The sequence below is a fragment of the Lagopus muta genome, chromosome 4 (genome assembly GCF_023343835.1).
Source record: "Lagopus muta isolate bLagMut1 chromosome 4, bLagMut1 primary, whole genome shotgun sequence".
In the NCBI taxonomy this organism is placed as follows: domain Eukaryota; kingdom Metazoa; phylum Chordata; class Aves; order Galliformes; family Phasianidae; genus Lagopus; species Lagopus muta.
In genome coordinates, this window is record NC_064436.1 from 39,151,307 (window position 1) to 39,172,243 (window position 20,937).

Here is a 20,937-nt window from a genome sequence, read left to right on the forward strand (position 1 = left end):
GCTATATCCTTCTCAACCTTCTCTTTCTGCCTGTGCTTATCAAGACTAGATAGCTAAAAACACTCCTGAAAGCAAAGGACAGTCACTGCACTTATTCAATAACCAAACTCACAGTTGAGCCCCTCTTCTCAAGCATGACTTAATCTTTCCTGGCAGAACCATCTTTACAGATATCCTTTCACACATGAGGTAGCAAAACATATCTTTAGCTCTACCCAGAGTCTATGCATACTTCCCCAGACTCTTTTTTCCCCCCCTCCATCACTTGTGCTTATGTGATACAATTTCTTACTCTTGTAAGGAAGTGACAGGCTAAGTTTTCGATTAATATGAAGGTGAAGATTTTGAATAAGTTGATAAGCTGAACATAATAGTGGGAAATGCTGTTAGAAGGGAGAGACAGTTTAAATATATTACTTGCAGAAGTCATTTAGCTGATTAAGAGTAAGCACGTGGAGTGTTTATTTCACAGCTTAACTTTTATTTTCATCTTCACTGTGTTTTTATTTTAAGTCTTTTTCTTGTCTTAACTACCATGGCTTGTGATGGCTGTCCTTACACACAGTCCTGGCTTATAGTATGGGACATACTATAGAGCCTTGGATCATGAAAGTGGTTGTTCATATTTATGGTGAGGCAAGTTGTTGATTTTTTTTGCTTTAATTTTAATTCTTCCTTTGCTGCAGCAGAATGAAAAATCTTTCAATTCCACAATTCATTTTGCTGAATTCAGTCTTCACTTTTACCATAGTTCCCCTGGTCAGATCTCAGATGCATTCTCAGTGTCCCCATTTGAATAACAGCACTACTCAGTTTTGAGCTGAAAACAACAAAAAAATAAGTTTGAAATCTTTCTTTGACAAATCTTGTTGCTGTTTGGATTGAGAAGCTGCTGTAATTTTGCAATTAGATTAAACATTTTCTTTTTCAAGTACTTAAGCACACACAGCTCTTACCCATCAGAAAGCAATGTCTTTTCATTGTAACAATTAATATATGCTGACCAAACTAAGAGATCCCTGAAGAATACACTGTCTTCCTACCTCCTCTATTTATTAACTCCGGACAGAGAAAATAAACCTGTAAAGAGCAACACGACATCTTAACATAAGGACATAATAACCATTTTCACTTTCTCATTTGATGAGACAGAAGCACAGACGACAGTTTAAATAATCCCGTGTTTTATGTAGAGGCCATCATATGCAGCAAATTACATGTATTGCACTACCAGGCATCCAGACCTATTGCAATGAAATCACTGCAAGGTTAGTATGTCAATAAAAAAGCAAAAGAACTCAGATGGTGTAAAAATGAATAGAGTGCTGGAACAGTTTTGCCATCCAAGAACTGACAGCCCACTTCTTGCTCCCCAAGTTTCACAAGAGCAGGGTTTCTGCTGGGCTCACATTGCCATGTTTAAATGCTAACTGCTTTTTTAGGAAGGAATTTTTCCCCGGTGGACAGGCTTGCCACTTCTGCCAATCCAGCTCAAGCAATCTCTACAATAAATCTGAGCTGGTAATGTTTCCTTAAAGTACTAAGAAAAATCATTCAGATCAGAAGTCCACTCTGGAGAATCTTAGAAAGAGCATCAGAAGGAGCAACATTGCTCCTAACCAACATAAGAGGTCATCTCTAAAATATTCTGTCCATGGGTCTGTATTTTATTCCTCACTCTACCATTTCCTAGATTCTGTCAGTAAATTATGGATGGGTCTGTGATGCCAAAGTAAGTTTAAGGTATTCAAGGAAGAAAGGTGGTAGAAAAACAGGCATCAATATTGTTTAACTGGCACCTGACTTACAGGAAATTTCATTTCAAAAAACATATCCGTAAGTTATGAAGACATTTACCTGGGATCAATATCATGAATGCTATTTTTCTAAATAGCCATGAGAGAAAAAAGGCTCCATTTGTCCTCTTCACGGCCAGCGTATGCTAAGTGAACCCCTATTACACTGAAATGTTACATCAGCTCTTCTTTAACCTTGAGATATCCAGCAACTTGTTTATAAGAATAGCAAAAAGAAGAATAACTTAAAAACCTGAAGGTCAATGATTCAAGAAAACCTGCATTTAGAAACATTTTCTCCTGCTCAAATTCAGAAATCACATTTTTCGAGGAAGCCTGGTGGGTGATCTCTGAGCTTCCCTGTGGATTTTTATTGGCTATCATTTAATGTGCAGCATTTTCTAACCAGCTGCATTAGGACACTGAGTGGCAAGGTGGTGAAAGCTTCTAGCTGGCACCCGCACCTTTGTAAATGTATTTCACATAAGTGTATTTTTCTGTATCGTGTTTATTTCAGCTTAAGGACTCAAAGTAGAGCTTCTCTGATGTTTTATTATGGACAGCTGTTCTGTAAATTACAAAGGATTTTATGGACTATAAGAAGTGATTCACAGGCAATCTGTTTTCTTAAGATAACTTACTAAAGGTCTTTCCTCTAGGCCTCAAGGCTTGCAGGAAGAATTTTGAATTTAAACAAGATTAAAGTTATGATAATAGTGTCCCATTATGAAATCTGTTCCTGGCAAGCTATACTGAGAAGGAGAAATAAAGCTGTATGTATTTGTTTACGATAAAGGCTGCCTTTTTTTTTTGTTGTTGCTGTTTAATCCCTTTTAACTCATACATCTCTTACTTGATGTGGCTGATCACAGTGATATAATAGAGTAAATAACAATGCTATGCTGTTCCTCCCTAGGAATATTTTTATTTCTGTGTTAGAGAAAGCTTACTGGCATTTGTCCTAAATCAGTAATCAGTGCTTTAATTGATTATCAATGCTAGTTGCCGAAGAAGCATTCACTTAAAAAAAAAAATAAAAATCAAATATATTTTTAATTCACTTTCAGTTGTCTGGATCTTTAGAACTAACCTTTTTCACAATGTCTTCATTACCTAAAACCTAGGAGTTTACTTTCATTAAGAAATCTGCAATACCTGCTCCTTCAGAGACAAAACAATGCTTCAGAAGGTATCAACCTGGCCCCCTACAGCCACTGAGTCATCAGAAGCTCCAGTGCAAGGGAGAATAACAGCAAATCTTGTGAAGCTGAGCTCCCAGAAATGCAGGATGCTTGGTGTTCTGCTTGCAGTGAAATCACTTTTGGGGGAGAATATGTATGTGTTGTGATGGGAGAAGAGAGATGCTGGGCTTTCACCAGGGTAGAAAGCAAGATGGATCGGTGATCTTATCCAACATAAGTGCTTTGTGTTCGACCTGAACAGAGGATGAAAATAAAGAGCAATTTCACACAGCAACTTCTGTGCATCCCATGCCACATATATCCTATGCCTACAGGCTCAAATGCCAGTGCTTCAGAATAGTTTCAAGCCAGAACAATACCCTCAAGTCTATCTCCACGGCACTCCCAAGGAAAGATCGAAATACTTAGTTATAACTCCTGTAAGAGAGATCTTTTTTTAAATCATCAATTACATCCTTACACTGTTTTTATCTGCAGAGCAAACAGGCCTGCTGAGCTGAGTGTGAGGCAGCAGCTAAAAGTGACCACGTGGCACCGGGAACTCTGAAGAAAGAGAATAGAAGACAAACCGAAAAAATAACCTCACTTACATTCATTCTCAACACCTAAAACAACAGGCTGTGAAAATGGTTTCATTAAAAAATAACAAGTGCATGCTCACCAGGGGATAGATCAGGGCAAACTGAAAAAAAATTCTTCAATCCTTGCTGAAGTAGGCCAACCGGAATTAACTCAAAGGGCAAACATTCAAACAGAGCCTGCTCCCAACCCAGCCCAGCTCTCAGCTACACATCTCTCTGCTGCCCTTTGACAAGGCTGACCAGAGTCTTGGACTGACTTATTACTTCATTTGACAGAATGCTCCTGATACACTGGGGCTTCCACTCTCCTCAGTGCAAACTAATGGGCTAGGGGTTTCCTCTGGATTGACAATGGCGCAGAGTATTGCAACATCTGATGGGATGCTGAAGCATGGGTCCCCTAGCAAACAAGAGCAGCCCAAAGCACACTCACTGGTCCTCGACATTTCTGCCAGAAGACCTTGATGCTGGCCTGGAAGTAACAAGAAGCAAGTTCCAGGAGAGGAGAGTTGAACAAAAAGAAGCCTACGCAGTACGCAAACACCAAAACCCAAGCTGCTGAGCCAGCAGCCATCCTCATGCTGCCATGTGCTGCTGGACCATTCCCTGGTAAGGAGGTTTTGTAGCCTCAGACTATCAGTAAGACCAGGACATTGTTGCCTTGAGCTGACCTTCAGTCAACACAAAGTAGCTCTGATGTATTGTACAGTGTTAATTGAGTTAATGGCTTTCAGCTATACTTTTTTTGTTCACAGAGCACAAGCTAGCAAAGTGCTAGGGGTTCTTTGAAACTTATTTATCTTGTGGCAATAGATTTTATGAATCATTATTTGCTATTAAATCTCCTCTCTTCTCCCAGGTGAGCCATCATTTCATTTAGAGTAGGAGAGAATAATTCAGGTCATCACGAAAGCAAAACTTTTTTTTCCCCCTTAGCTGTCTGCAATGGAACACATTAACCTCCCCTCCCCCACCTCATCAGCCTTGTCAAACCTAACCTCACTGCCAAGCTTTGAAACACAGATTGGAAAGGTTAACTCTGGGGGCGTGCAGTCTCTTAACTGCTTTATTCAGCAGCCCGACTAATGAAACAGCTGTCAGCTCACCCTGACTTCCCTCCCACTGCCCTAAAAAGTCAATTAACCCCATCCCTAGAAAAGCACATCCTGATGGTACAGCAAGGACTCCTCCTTCCTTTGCCACCAGAGATGGCACAGCCCGACCAGAGGTGAGAATAGAAGTTGTATTCACATTTCCAGGCTGCAGAGGGCAACCAGAAAGCATTCACAGCCCCTTGGACAACAACCAGCCTCCAGGTTCTTCCCAAACCCTACTTTTTGAGTACAGAAAAGAGTTGCTTCTTTGCACTTGCAAGTATGAATGCAACCATTCTTTAAAAAGTTGGAGTTTTTCTTCTTTCAGAGACCTGTCCTTGTACACACCACTAAAATTACAAAAGCTGGATTCTCCTCAGCATTGTTTTACATCACATCCCTGACCATGCTGGTGCCATATAGAACCAACAGGACCCCTGGCAGAATTCAGCACTTGGGATAAATGGAGCCAGACTCTGCAGATGTGCTTGGGAAGCAATGAGTGCCATTACAGTGCATAACAAACAGCAAAGGCTAGTCTGAAGGGAATAGAGGGCATTTCACATAAGTGTTTTTCTGCAAGGAAAAACAATGAAGGAAAGCAATGTGGATCACTTCCTTGTGCTATTACAAGGACTTATAAAAAAATGTAATCCTCTAAATACTCATTTATATTTAAGAGCAATTTTGCTATTAATTGTCTAAGCTCCTCTTACTCCTTAATTCAATGTGTCCAAGGCCTGTTTCAGTTTCATAACACTGGCATCTTATTACACCCTTGGGCTATGATTTTCCAATGAGGATTGCCTAAATGCAGAGTTTTTACTCTTCCTGTGTAAAATGATGCTCTCAGTAACCTGCAAGCTTATTCCCATGGGGAATCCATAGCATGAAGTATCTGCAAATTGAGACAAGGCATCCACATCCACAAGCATCCTCTACAACTGGGGTTTTTGGGCAGCCCACTGACCTGGAGGGTTTTTTCATCCTGCTCTCTACAATAGACTTCAAAGAATGACTTTTTTTTTTTTTTCCCCCCATAGAGGCATAGAATGATTTGAGTTGGAAAGGATCCTTAAAGGTCATCTAGCCCAAATCCCCTGCAATGAACAGGGACATATCTACAGCTAGATCAGGTTGCTCAGAGCCTGATCTAGATTGTCTCCAGGGATGGGGTGACCACATCTCTGGGCAACCTGTTTCAGTGTTTCACTACCCTTACAGTCAAAAATCTTTTCCTTATACCCAGTCTAAATCTTCCTCCTTTTAGTTTGAAACCATTTTGCTTTGTCTTATTGCAACAGACCCAGCTAAAGAGTCTGTCCCCTTCTTTCTTGTAGCTTCCCTTCAGATACTGAAAAGTCACTATAAGGTCACCTCAGAGATTTCTTTTCTCCAAACTGAACAGCCACAGCTCCCTCAGTCTGTCCAAGCAGGGTAGGTTCCACCTCTATGGTCATTTCAGTGGTCCTCCTCTGGACATGCTCCAACAGGTCCCTGTCTCTCCTGTACTGAGGACTCCATATCTGGATTAGGTTGTCCAGAGTAGAGGGGCAGGATCACCTCCCTCATCCTGCTGGCCACACTTCTTTTCATACAGCCCAAGCTACGGTTGGCTTTTTGGGCTGTGAGGGCACCGTGGCCTCTGTAGTGTTGTCTCCTCACCACCAGAAACCCCTTTTTTTGTTGTTCCTGTTATTTAAACCTGCAGAGTCTTTTTGGCATGACAAAGACTTCCTTGCACAGATATGCATCTGGAGAGGAGACTACACAACACAGTTGCTAATTTAAAATAAAAGAGTGAAACTATTACCCTTTTGTACTGTTTTCTCTTGCCAATTACATGTATCTGGAATACTTCACTGCGCAGTTTTAAAACATACATAAACAGAGCATCTGGACTTTGTCTTAATGAGATAAAGTTTGGTCTCTGCTCTCTCAGTGGAATTATCTTCCTTGTGTAATTGGTAGCAATGGTTTCAGAGGCAAGCCCTTGTTCTGTCAGCAGCACTCTCAGACAGGAAATGCAGGAGCTGGAGATAGCTTTCTTGGGATGAAAAGTTGCCTTTTGTCTAATTAGGAAAAAAAAAAAAAATCACAGGAAAAAAGTCCCATTACTCTAACCTTTCAAAGTCTCCCGACACTGTTGAGCAAAATGCATCCTCTCATTCAACTCCAAACCACATGACGCTTGCTTCCAGAGATGTGCGTTGTAATGTCACACATGGAAGCTCTTGATCCTTCTCCTTCAGGAGATCCTGACACAAAATTTTTGGCAAACACCAGAAGCTAATATTTTATCCCCACTGCAGTGAGTTATCAATCCACTCTTCAACAGGCAGAATGCCTATTCAACTGAATATTGAGAATTTGGAAGAGATGCCTGTAAATCTTCTGTGATAGGTCCAGCCTTTTGATGCCTTGGAGGAAACGAGAGCTCAGACAGCGTTTAAGTAGTCTCTCGATGTTTGTTTTGCAAAGCTGAACTTGAAAACATCAACAGTATAGACTTCTTGCTGGAAGTGAGAGGAACATGAGTGGGACTGTTTCTACCGAGAGGAGAAGCAGACTTTCCCCCCCATCATGTACTTTGACTTGAAAGGAGCAGTCAGCTGAGGTAAATAGCAAGTGCCTGCCTACTCCAAGCCATTAGTTACAGCTCGTGCATAGGAAGGGAGACAAATCGATTTCCTAGTGCTGCTTCCAGTTCTGATTGCCAAATCTTTTTTTTTTTCTTACTCCTATCTACTATTCTTTCCTTTTGGGAAGCTTTCTCTTACTCTTTGGCTATCTTTTACTCTTTCTGTCACAATAAAATGAGTGAAAGTGAATGCCTTAACAAAAGTGAAAAATGTAGAACAGAAAACGTTATCGCCTCCTAACAAAGCACAGCATTTTAGCACCCTGCTCATTCTTCTCTGCCACACAGGTATCAGTAACTGACTACTTTCAATGACGCATGCATTCATATGGATGATTACACTAGTTTGTGCTGCGCTGGGCATAGTGAGCTGACAGATGCCCAAAGAACAAAGCTAACCAGTGTCTTGTACCTCAGCACCCCACAGCATGCACCACTGTCTCTTCTCCCTCCAGCCCCAGGGATTCATTTGTACGAGGACTCAGAATACCACTGCTCTGCTGAAGAACAGACAGAGTTTCACCTCCAACACTTTATCTTCTCTAGGGTGGGCCAGGGTTAAACCAAGCCTTTCCAGAGTGCTTGTCAATTTGTACTTCCCAGCAGACATTCCACTGCACTGCCTATCTTGAGCTATATCACCCAAGTTTCTAGCCTTCTTTAGGCTTTTCAAAGCACTGTGTTGACCAAATTGTCTACCATTGTGCCAAGTCACCCCATTTTCTCCTGACCCCACCACTGCATCTTGAACAGGACCCATTCTGGCTCTTAATATTCTGACTGCAGGTTTTTCTAACAGTAAACTAGGTAATCTAATTCTCCCCCTTAATCTCTGAACATATCTAACTTTATCCTCACCCTTTAATTAACAAATTTCATTAAAACATTTAAAAAGAAAGCATTTAAAAAATATGTCTATGTTCTAAAAAATTGGCTATATTTTTTCCTCCCTTTTTTCCGATTTTTCAGGGTTTTTTTGTTTGATTGTTTGTTTTGTTTTTAAAGATAGTCAGAAACTGAGCCAATCAAATGCAGTAGTATGTTGATTCAGTAAAACATCATAAATATATTTTCCTGCCACAGAGAATGAATTCAATGGGGACCACAGAATTCCTGTCACTATTCTTGTCATTTAAAAAGTCTTTTCAATTGACAACTGTACTTGTTTAATAGATGAGGTTGTTTTCAGTGAAAAATCTATCTATATATATTTATAGTAACTCTGCTACTGAGCTTCTCAGAAATCTCAGACAAATGCCATCTGGTCCAAATGATTTATTGACATTTAATTTCCTGAGTTCTTCCTTCTTATACACAAATACATATATAGAGGAAGAAATTTTTAGGAAACATCTGTCAAAGAGATGGCACCTTTAGTCCCTGGAATTCTCCAAGTTTATTCATCATTTTCAGTGGCGAAGACCAAGAAAAAGGAATCTGCAACATTCTGATCTCCTCTGATTACTCCCCAATATCTTGAGGGAATTGATGATTTCTGTGGTTTCCTGATCCTGCCACAATTTCAACATTTCCCTTTGGCTATAGCCTTTCCCTATTCTCACTGCTTCTGCTGAGCGTCCATTTAATATTTATCTTCCAATAAATTTTACTTCATACCATAAGAACTTAAGACAAATTTCCAATTTCGACACTACTTTCAAGGCTGAGATCAGTTTTTTGCATTGGATGATGTACCAAAGCCACAAGAAATTAAAAAACAAAGAACAAAAAACAACTTTGTATTTCCTCCATATGCATGAAAACATATAAGAAAAACTCCGAAGCTTTATTTCAGCCCCAAGTCTTTCTGCACACACTATACCAAAAGAATGTCACTTTTCATTCAGTATGAAGTACTTATGTATATTTTCTTGTATAGTATGAATTAATCATACTGCCATCACCATACGAAAGACTTAAATCAACTGCCTAACCATAGGTATATAATGCCACTTGAGATGCTCTCTCTTATAACTCACGCATCCACTGGCTTGGCAAGAATTAATAACTTAAGAGAAAACACTCAATTTTTTGTTCTACAGAGTGTTCTGAATGCCTCTTTTCAAGTAGCATGATTTGCTCTTTAAGGGGATATGTTAGAAAGGCATTAAGTGGTTTTTAACAGATCAAAGCAGAACATAAATTTATTTTTTCTTTTACCAATGCCCATAGTAAATAGGGCTAACTAGAATAAATATTAAAAAAAACAAGCTTAAAAATAAACAATAAAAATAAAAAAACCACAAAATTTAGAAAAAAAAAACAAAAAAAACAAAAAAAACATCCCATATCAGAATTGTCTCCATTAGATCCCCACAACTCAGCTTGAAACACATAGGCATTAGTGCTCAAGGCCAGAATCTCTCAATTACTTAGGTCTCAGTAATGTTCCCAGCCAGTGGCACTAGTAATGCTACAACACATGTATGGGCATCTTCTCAATCTGCTCAACCTCTGCCTGTATAGGAACTTATTGCCAGCTTACAGTTCTTGCAGCATGCTCAGACTCCCAGACCTTACTCTAATAAAGTTTTGCGATGCAGTCAAGGTGTGTTCTCATATATTCAAAGTGATTGGTGCTTCTAAAGCTTATCTATATCCAACAAAGCATGTAAGCAAATCACACACTCTTTCATACTCTTCACACTGAGTAAAAGGTGAAGTCTTGAAAATAAGAGAACAAAAAAACCCCAACGTAACAGTAACCTTACATAACATACTGCCTCACCAAATTATCTTTAAAATCTCATTATTGATCACACAGCACTTCTTTTTAGGCACACTAATGCAGAGTACTGCGTTGTGTTTAGAGAAAGAGGGCAGGAGAGCAGAGCAATGCCAAATCCAAGGCTCCACACCCTTTCACAAGCAGAAGAGCTTTGCAGACAAGTAAGGAAGAGTGGAATTGTGGGAGTGTTAGCTCTAGTTATGGTCCTTGGCAGGAATATTTTGGGAATACAGTACCTGCGCTGTTAATGATAGTGGGAATGGCAGCCTCAGCAGATGACTGACCATTACAGCCCTACTGAGCAAAGCAGCATCTCACAGGTCTGGATAGTGTGTAAAGCAGTTGTGTTGGCTGACTGTGCAGCTATGCCAACACACTAATCTGAGATCCCAGAGGAGATAAAGTATGTTACCCAATAACAGCAATTTTTTTGTTGTAGACAGAGGCTGATTATCTGCAGTTATTGTTACTGCAAGGTACTGAGACTCCCAACTACGCACTGCCCTAAATAAGGCATTGTCTGCATCAAAGGAAGAAAAAACAGAAGGAACAAATCATACCTTGCTATATATTAACCATTTAACCACTACGACTCATGTGCTTTCAACTAAACCCTATATAAATTCTAAAAGCAATGATGTGCATATCACTGATGTGGTAGGGTATGCATTTTGTCTAGGGCAAACAAAAACATTGCTAGCAAATGCTATTAAAACATAAAAGTTCCTGGAGAACGAGACCATCAAACAAACTACCTGCCTCTCTGAGAGGGAGCGAGCATCTGTTTTCCAGTGGAAACAGTTATCAATAGGGCTGTGCCTGGAAGTTAAGGTGCTAAACTGAACTGCTGAGCAAGTTAAATCAGCCATTTTAACACAACATAAGAGTATTCTCTCCCAAGAGCAGTATATATGAAGGTGGAAGGGAGCAACACGTATGTGTTGTTTCTAGGGAGTGATTTCTGAGGAAAGAAAGCAAAGAAAAAGGACCTTACAAGTGATAAAGTACCAGCATCCTGCTGTCTTTTTAAAGCAATCGGGGAGATCAGAGACTGTTTACCTCTCAAAGCACAGCCATTCACTTCCCAGGCAGCCAATCTAGGTAAAGTGAAATACTTATATATTAGGAAATATATAATTAGTAAATATATACTTTCCTTCCATATGTCAAAAAGTGAATTAGAAATATCCATAGTTAAAGAACAAGAAGAATGCATTAATAAGGCTTAAACAAGAGACATGGAGACAAACAGGTGAGAATTGCAAACTGTTCTTCTAGGGGATTTTGCAGCTGAATGTTTGGGATCAGGATTGAACAGGGGAAGACTTTCACCTTCAGATAAGAATTTAATTCTTGATCTCTTGATACTTTCCTGTCCTCCTTACATCAGTGTGTCAAGGTGAGAACCATCATCTAACATCTCTTAATTTAATGCAAAAAGCACCATCAAGGCTTCATGTGCTCCCAAGGTGACAAGCTCCAAGTTCCACTGCACAGACCTCAGCAGAACCATTACATTCTGCTGTCCTGCCTAGTTATTTAGACATATTTTAGCAAGGCAGTGTTATTTCTAGGCATTGGTGATGATTGCAACCCATGGAAAATATCCCATTCCAAGCGCAGTGCTGCAAAGCTAAGAGAATCAAGCCTAAGAGAGCCCTAGAAGAGTTCCTGCTTACTCTTCTGAGCACCACTGCTTACCTTCTTAAGCACCACAGAGCACAGGAGCTGCTCAGGGTAAGCAGCTTCTCACCATCATCTCCCAGTTCCCCAGAGGACATGGGAATAATGTGAGTCCCTTCCATTACTTTAAGGGAGCATATATATACATATACACACACACACACACACACACATATATATATACACACACATATATACACACATATGTATATATGTATATAGGAGGGGGAACAACTGTTTATGTGGGTTGATAGCAATAGGACAAGGGGGAATGATTTTAAATTGAGACAGGGGAGGTTTAGGTTAGATATTAGGAGGAAGTTTTTCCACACAAGGGGTGGTGACACACTGGAACAGGTTGCCCAAGGAGGCTGTGGATGCCCCATCCCTGGAGGCATTCAAAGCAGGCCAGATGTGGCTCTGGGCAGCCTAGTCTGGTGGTTGGCAACCCTGAACATAGCAGGGGGGTTGAAATTCAATGATCATTGTGGTCCTTTTCAACCCAGGCCACTCTATGATTCTATGAGTTGGCAGGAAGGGGAAAAATGCAGCAATAATGTTGTCCAGCCTAGCTCAGTCAGTAGCGGTTTAATTGTGCCTGCAAGACACCCTGGGTAGGCTTAAGCTTGGGAAATCATAGTGAGGAAACATTATTTGCCTGTCCTTTATTGAAAATTTCAAGAAAACCAAATGTTACAGACTCTGGAGACTTCAGTAGAGAAACTAAATGACAGGGAAGATAAATGCTTCCTACTGCCAATGACATATCCAACACAGAAATAGAGAGACTATTTTCATAACTTTGTGCCTTAAATGTCTTTATTAGAGCAACAAGATTTATGCTTCTGGCTCTGAAGGAGGGGAAGAGAAACTTAAGCTGTATAAGTAGGTGTGTACATGAATGCATAAATGTGTGCATCAAATCAGGCACAAGGAAAGAAGGAGAATTAAGTAATCTACCCCTGCATAGGAAAATACCCCTGCTGTTCTCAATTTTCTTGACTTTTGTTCTTATTTGAACCTCTTAAAGAAAGCAAGGTACAGTTCAATATTCTGTGATCAGTCATGTCCTCAAAGAGGAATTAGCCTACCTCTTCCTTACAGCTGTGAAAAACAAAGCAAGTAGAGAACAAGTATGATTCTTCAATTAGTTTTCTGTGTGTTATAAGCTAAAAAAAAAAAAAACAAAAACAAAAAAAAAAAAACACAACAACCCTAAAAATACTGAAGAACACTTTTTTTTTTTTTTTTTTTTAAAAAAAAGAGGCATAACAAACCTCTAAAGGCAATTTTGGAGCAACACAATTACTTCAACTTCACAGTTACCCTTTGACCGATAAAGAGAAAAGAACGATAGCCCATAACATACATTCTGCCTATTAGTTGAGACATAAATGTTAAACACAATCACTGCCAAGGAGATAACTTACAATAAGGAAAAGCAAAGCACAATACAATTAAATAAATAAGCCCCCTGAAATGTGCAGACCAAGCAAAGATACATGCATGGAAGAGGAATGTAGAAAGAATTCTTACATCCACAGTTTAAGGTGTTTTCTTGAATCAGTAAAAACACAATAAGTTTAGAGCTTATCTTTCTGAAAACTTAAATATGATTTATGTCTGTGTTTAAATCCTTCGGGATTTCAAGTATGTTTATACCTTTAAAGGTGTATTTTAAATCCCTGCAAGCACACAGCCAGAAAACAGTTGGGTTTCTTTCCCCTCAACAGCATGATAAGTTAGCACTTATTAAGTGGATAAAAAAACAAAAACAATGTAATATAGGACAGGCCCTCTGTCCTACATTGCAACAGGCTTCCCACCCATGCCGTTACAAATACACACTTATTATGAAGTTGACACCAGGGCAGCCTGGAGATGTTGCTATCTTTTAAAAGAACACACGCATTACATACTAGATAGTAGCTGTGTGACCTGCTCACAGAAAGGGCATGGAGCTGCAGGGCTGCCTAGGCATCAGACTGAATGACAAGTGATATTCTGCATTGAGTAGTCCCAGGCTCAGCAGGGAGGACACATGTCTTCACCCCACCCTGCAGAGTGGGTTATTCCTTCCTCAGAAACTAGACTATGAGTACGGGAGATGTGCAGTTATGGTTCTGTCCATCCTATATCTACCCCTTTCTTCTGCCAGTCTATTTGCTTTCCTTAAGAGGGTACAGAGAAGTTACTCCCATCCTTCCTATCACAGCCAAAGATCATAAGATCACTATTGCATCTGCAAAGCAATGGGTGAACCAGGTGAGAGAAATTGGGCAAGGTGAAGGGATCACTTCTAGGTCCTGGGATATTGCTTTTTGCGTACCAAAGTAGGTGCCTGAACATTGGGCACTCACCCACCATTTTCAAGGAAACAGCACTGCAAAAGCAGTAAAGATCTGACAAATCACTTCCAGCCTCTAAATACAAAGGAGACATTGAATTCTGTAGCTGAAAGTTGAGATGCTTTCGTCTCTATGGCGTTTACTTTTTCCATTTCTGAATGCAGATTCAGTCAGTTTACCAGCCCTATTCCATGCCAAGTGGCCCCAGGTATCCTTCAGGTTTCCCCAAAAGCCAGCTGAGTACATCTTGGCTGCTGGAATCAGCAGACTCAGTGTAATGAATATTTCAAGAAAAATTCTCATGCTCTCACTTTGCAGGAGATCAGCAAGCTTTATACTGTGATTCACATTCAGATGAGACAACAAACATAAACCATCAAATGTTGGGTCCCAGGCATTTAAAATATGGTATGGGTCCACATACCCAATCAGTATCTGAAGTCCCCCACAATTTTGGCTGTAGTTTTTTTCCTGCATTGGTCTCTACCTATTGGTCTATTGGTCTCCTGCATTGGAAAAAGCGCTGTTATGTACTTCGCTTTGATTTCTCTGTACTAGACGCATGAAATCATACACCAATGCAGATTTATCCAGACTGCATACAGCTAAATTCAACCCAAGATTTCTTGAAACTGCATCAAAACTTCCCCAAAACTTTGCAAACCAGGGAAAAAAGGAGCCCATCAGAATGGCTCCATTCTGAACTAATAACAAAAACCTAAAATAAGGCAGTTTCATGCTTAATTATGAAATCAACCTACTAATCCATCCTCCCTCTCAGATATTATTGGAGAACAAATCACTGAGCATCCATTTGCTAACCTGTAAATTATACTCATTTGTGTCACCATAACAGAATTCCAGCAGATAATGTCATTTTCTCTCTCCACCATCCTTAGAGACAAATATATTCAGCTCAGGCATACTGAGCAGCCTGCAGTATTTGCTATAGGCTGAAGAGATCTGCACTGAGGATCAGGACTGAAAACACAAGGACTTGTCGAGCTCTAGCCTTGCAAAGAAAACACATTATCTATTCAACAAACTTCAAGGCAACAGGACCATCCTATCCCACATACCTTTCAGAGAACTTGCCTAAAATTTCTGCCATTGCCTGATGATCAACATTCCAGTGTTTTCCCTTGAGGGCCTCAACTACATCATCTTTTTTTGCCAATACATGAATCTGGAGAAAACCAAAGTGAATCTGGCTGAATGACTCACAGAAGTGGATTTGGCTTCCTGTAACTATAGACAAAATCAGGGCATCATTGGCTATTGTCAGTGTTCTCTCCATTTATCCTGGTAGGAAGTATAAGACTACTGCAACCTCCTGTTAAAGTACTTCATCTCATCAATATATTAAGTGTAAAGACATTATGCCCTTAAATGCAATTACATTCACACAGTATGTGTGCCTCTATTTATAAGTCAGTCTCTGTCTGATGTGAACATGCTTTTCTCTTTAGGGTTTCTTCCAGAATTTATCAGGTTGTTATTACTTATGCTTTTTTTCCTGCTAAGATTTGGAACTGCTCATGGGCAGATCTATCCAAAGATAAAAAAAAAAAAAGAGATTAAATGTGATTTCTTTTTCTAAGGAATGAAGTCTGTATGAATAATATAATGTACCTCAGACACTTTGGTGACCAAAAGAATTACACAGATTGTATAGCAGCATGGAGATAAAATTAATTGGGTCTCTTCACATGGTATCTGTTATGAAAGCAGCTAAAATAGTTTTGTGTATTTAAGATGAGTTGAGGAAATGTCACTTTCATTATTTTTTTCCTCTCTCTTTTCAATCAGTATCCTTTTATTTTCATTTTTATACACCTGCTAAGTTTATCCTGCTGTATTCAGAGTTCAGCATGATGAGTTTCATACTTAGTGGAAAATGAACAATCCGCACCCTGAAGATTCCAATTATTCAGTTCCCTCAAAGATCATCCTTTGGAGTATCAATGCAGACGATGGAAATTTAAGTCAAAAGAAAGTGAGAAAATATATTTTTCTCCCCAATAAAATATTGTTTCAGTATAAGGGGAGGCTAAAATCAGCAACTTGAAAGCTAAAAAGAAACACAGTAAGGGCACAAAGTTGTTCAAGGAGATCTGCAATTTCACAGATCTGCATCATTATCAGGACATTTTTATTGAAGTTCTAATCCCACCAGATATGCTTGAAGGGAAAAAACAAACAAACAAAAAAAAAAAAACAAAAACAAAAACACAACAATAAAAAGGTTTTGTGCTTCTTCTCAACTGCACTTCTCCTCCATACTGCACAAATGACTATTCCCTTTCTGAAAAGTATCAGAAAACCTACAACATAATTCTTTCTTGTCCTCATGACCTTTTGGTGAATGTCATGCCTACCAGGGAATTTCCTTGAGCAATTGCATGTGATTCTAAATTATAAGTCAATTTTTAAATCATGAGTGCATTTGTTAAGTCATGGTCAAAAGCAACTCTGATGTGCTCAGATCCTATGAGATGCTGGTTTCTTACTTGTAGATCTGAAGACTTTAAGATCTTAACCAGGGGACAGCTCAGGGCTCCACATTCCCAGGCTTTCTGCCAGATCCTCTCCATAAGAGAAACTGCAGAAAAGATGTTTAGGTTTATTGCAAGAAGAGTTAAGGCAGAGATTATTATTATTGGAAAGACAAGGCTAAGGATTTTATGAGAATATGAACCTCCCCAAGGTTCAAAGTGTTTACAACCCACTCTTCTTTTTCAAATGTGCTCTCCTTCTGGATTCAGATGTCTTTAAATTCAGAGCAGATTTGACTCCACCTGCAAGATCTGTTCAGTTTTTTCTATTCTAAATTTCACTTAACTGACATTTCCAGCCAAGCACACTGGCAGCTTCATGTTATGGCTATGGCAAAAGAGATGAAACAATCCACAGACTACAAATCACTCGATATGAGAAAAAAGATCACGCAGCATACAAAACAAAAAAAGGTTAGCACTTACATGCTGCATAAGTCCCTCTCTTGACTCTTCCAAGCCTTGGATCAAATTCTCACTTCTATACATTACAGATTCAGAAACAAAATGATCAGAACGCTACAAGACAACCTATTTTAAAATATTATCAGAGTATACGAGACTATGAAATAAAATCAGTTAGGATATAAAATTCTACAAAAAACAGCCCTCAAAAGATACATTCTCCTCTGACCTTACTGCTTCAGATAATCAAATAAATGTCTGGTGAGCTTTAGGATCTTGGTGGGGCTTTGTTGATACAGTAAGTTACCTATAATTCCTCCATAACCACCATAGGAGTAAAATGAGGAGCCACAGATAGGAAATACAGCCCCTCTATACAAGTTCTCTTTTAAGCATCCATCTGATCACAGAATCCCATGCACTCTAACCAGGTGAGTTTCCTTTCTAACTCACTCTAATGTAGACATACAATCAACTTTGAAAAAAAAAACAACTAAGATCTGCAATTTCCACCCAGCTTAGCAATGAAGACAGGAGCATTTAGCAATATCATAGTATCCACCAATACATATTTGTTGTCATCTCTATCATATTATTCAAGTAACACAGTAGCACTGACTGTTCACAGATGGCAACGATAAAGACTGCAACATCAACTTTTGCATACAGAGCATTGCAATTCCCTATGAAAGACTTACCTGAAACTTGCTTAGGTCATGTTTCAGCATAATAACTCAGTGGGCATTCAGGAGAAAAAAAAAAAAGAAAAAAAAAACTGAAGACCAAACAACTACATGTTCCTTTAGACAAAATGATGATGCCCTGGAACAGAGTGTATTTATAGCCTACTGAGGCTTGTCTTTTACTGCAATAGTAGGGACATCATTTACTAAACAAGCACCAGCTGCTCATAGATCTCTGACACCTGACCATTTAACCAGTTCAAAAGGCTTCATCAAACACAGTCATCTGTTAAGGAGAAAAGGTAGAGCTCTCAGTGTTAAGAATCTGGAGGGGGGGAGGGGAAAAAAAAAAAAAAAAAAAAAAAAAAAAAAAAAAAAAAAAAAAAAGAGAATATGTTGCTTGTTTCTCTCAAAGATATGGAAAATAATTTTGATGCGAACATTTCTTTTCTTCTTGTGCACACTACATCAATGTGCTAGAGCTGAGAACAGAGAAGGGAAGGGAATGCTTCTCTCATTCTCTTGTTTCACCTAGGAAGCGATATCCAAAACAAGGATGATTATCTGAAAAATTCACGTGTCGACATACTTCTTTAGTTTCCTATTTGATAGTCCAGCCCTACTTTCCTGAAGCTTTCCTGTAAGTGAAAAGCCAAAGAAAAAAAACTGATAATCATTTGAAAACACACTTCTGCTCATTTGGTTTTCCATTATCACCTGCACATATTCATTTCAAGCACTTAGTTCCGTAGCACAAATATAAGCAAGTAATCACAAAGAGCAGCTTAGGAGTCTATGCTCCAGCAAGCAGGAATGACGGCATTGCTGCTTCTGGGCTGCGTAGGCTGCTGGAAAGCTTCTAATAGCCAGATGGGCCACGCATGACCATCACCATTTGTCCTGAAGCATCCCTAGGATCAGAAGGAAAATCGTCAATACTTCACTGTGAGACAGCTACAGACAGGAAGACAAAAAGAAGATAAAACTAGAAATTAGCTCCTCTTCCTCCTGAGAAAAGAAGACCATGTGTTTCAAGACCATGCTCTGCAAAGTCCAGCTTTCTGCAAGCTCTCTGTTTTCTTTCTAGAGCTGTCTTGATGACAACGTCCCCAGCGAGAAGAAATGCAGGACCAGAGCCCTCTTCAAGTGTTCATTACAACAACAGGCTAGAGGTTGATTGCTGTTTAAAGAAACTTCACAGAGAGTGGTTGGACGAGTTGTGAACTACAATGCATGATTTGGAGGCACATCCAGTTTAATGGTCTTGTAGTCATTCATAACCATCCTGTAAATCTGCACCTGCTATTTATTCAGGAAGGAGATTCTAAAATTTCTGTTCACAACTATTTAGGGTTCAACTGGAAAACAAACTTAGAAGAGATGACCATTACAGTTTGAAAAGAAACGGAAGAGCATTTGCCCACTGAATTATTCTTTTCTGCTTTGCTAACTTTGGTTATTTTCATTTGTGTACCTTTCTGCTTAACTCTGAATAAGGCCATTGACCTTTCTTTGCAATTATTTTGTGTTATGAAACTGGTGCACTGCCCTAAAGACAGCATTATTATCGAGGCTTATAGTTTTATAATCCTATCACCCATTCAAGACAAGAGGATTTAAATCCAGGCAGGATGGTAGGAACCAGTGTGAAACCTTGGAGTTTCTTGTTTACAGCAGGACAGAAATAATTTGATATTGCTGCTTTTGCTCATTCATATGATTCCTTCTCTAGCTGTGGCATGGGCAGACTAGTGAGGTGCCCTAAGAGGCACAGGGAAAAATCTCCGTGCTTTTCCCTACCTGTCCACCTGCCCTGCTGGTGCAGCACTGAACTTTGTGCTAGAGCACGGGAAGGAGGCAGTAGGCACACAGCAGATCTAGCAACTGGACCTGACCATTGGGAACTGCTGAAAGCAGATGTCACCCTTTAGTCCATGGGCAACATCTGCTCAGCTTGGATCACTCTTACAACACATGCCCAAATGAGTTTTAATTGCTCTCAGTACAGACATAACCACTTGGTGATTAATTATTTTTTTTTTTAAAGGACTTTTAGGATATCTACCCAAATGCCCCTTCCTGTAATGTCTCCTCAGCCTTGTCTCATGAGAACACAGAGAGATGTTTAATCCCTTTTTTGTGGCATTTTTGTGACATCAGAGTTGGTGGTACAGCAGTAGAAGTTGAACCTTCCCACCAATATTCCACTACATTTGTTGCCAAGTGACAGGTGGTAGCAGAGGGGCAGTCTGACAAAATGGTGTCTGACATGGGAGTGCATATGAAGCAAAGTTGAGTCACTGAACTCCTCCATGTGGAAACAATAGCACCCATTGACATTCATTGATGCTTGATGAACGTTTCTGGAGAGAAAATGGTGGATGTGAGCACAGTGAGGCAGTGGGTGGTGTGTTTTAGCGTGGGTGACAGCAATTTCAAAGACAAGCCAAGTTCCAGACAGTCATGTGCAAAACAAAACAAAGAGTATTTCAGTCAGCTCCTCTGCACAAATTGGTGAATTATGACCAGGAAACAGTGTATGGAATTGAATATCAGCTTCAATGCACTGGAAACGATAGTGGCAACATTGGAATATCACAAAGTTTGTGTCACGTTGGTCCCACAAATGCTCATATGGAAACCAAAGAACACCATATGCAAGTTTGTCAGGACCTACTGGACCAATATGAGGCTGAAGATGAGTTCCCTGGCTCACACTGTTACTGGTAATGAAACGTGGTATCACCAGTACAAGCAGGAGTTAAAACGGTAGTGCTTGAAGTAGCAACACTGAATTCCCCACTGAAAAAAACATTCAAGACTCAGCTGTCAGTGGCTAAAGTGATGTCCACTGCCTTTGGGAATAAAAAGGGTGATCCTTCTGAATTTCCTGGAACCCAGACAAATCAGACTAAGCTGAAGGCTTGGACTTCCAGACGCAGGCCAGAGAAGAAGACAACTTTTCTCTTGCAACACAACAATAAGCCTCATACCTCATACAGTTTGAAGACTGTGGAGAACATTTCCAATCTTAGCTGGACTGTCCTACCACATGTACACCCATCGGATAGTCCAGATTTGGCACCTTCCTCTATTCGGACTCTATCTGTTTGGGCTGATGAAAGATGGACTATGTGGGCAACATTTTCCTAGCAATGATGTGAAGCTGTGGGGGTCATCTTTGCTGGTGCAAATTTTTACAAATGAGGCATTCAGGCCTC

General features: G+C 39.7%; 1 protein-coding gene and 1 long non-coding RNA gene across 3 annotated transcripts in view; both read right to left on the bottom strand.

Annotated features, from left to right (window-relative positions):
• UNC5C (unc-5 netrin receptor C) overlaps window positions 1–20,937 on the bottom strand; it is a 232,771-nt gene that overhangs the window by 112,655 nt on the left and 99,179 nt on the right. The window lies entirely within an intron of this gene.
• Window positions 499–17,860, bottom strand: LOC125691678 (uncharacterized). The gene is made up of 4 exons (XR_007376207.1): window positions 17,732–17,860; window positions 17,055–17,109; window positions 16,584–16,675; window positions 499–820 (listed from the first exon to the last, which is right to left on the bottom strand). It is a non-coding gene; the product is annotated as an uncharacterized LOC125691678 (long non-coding RNA).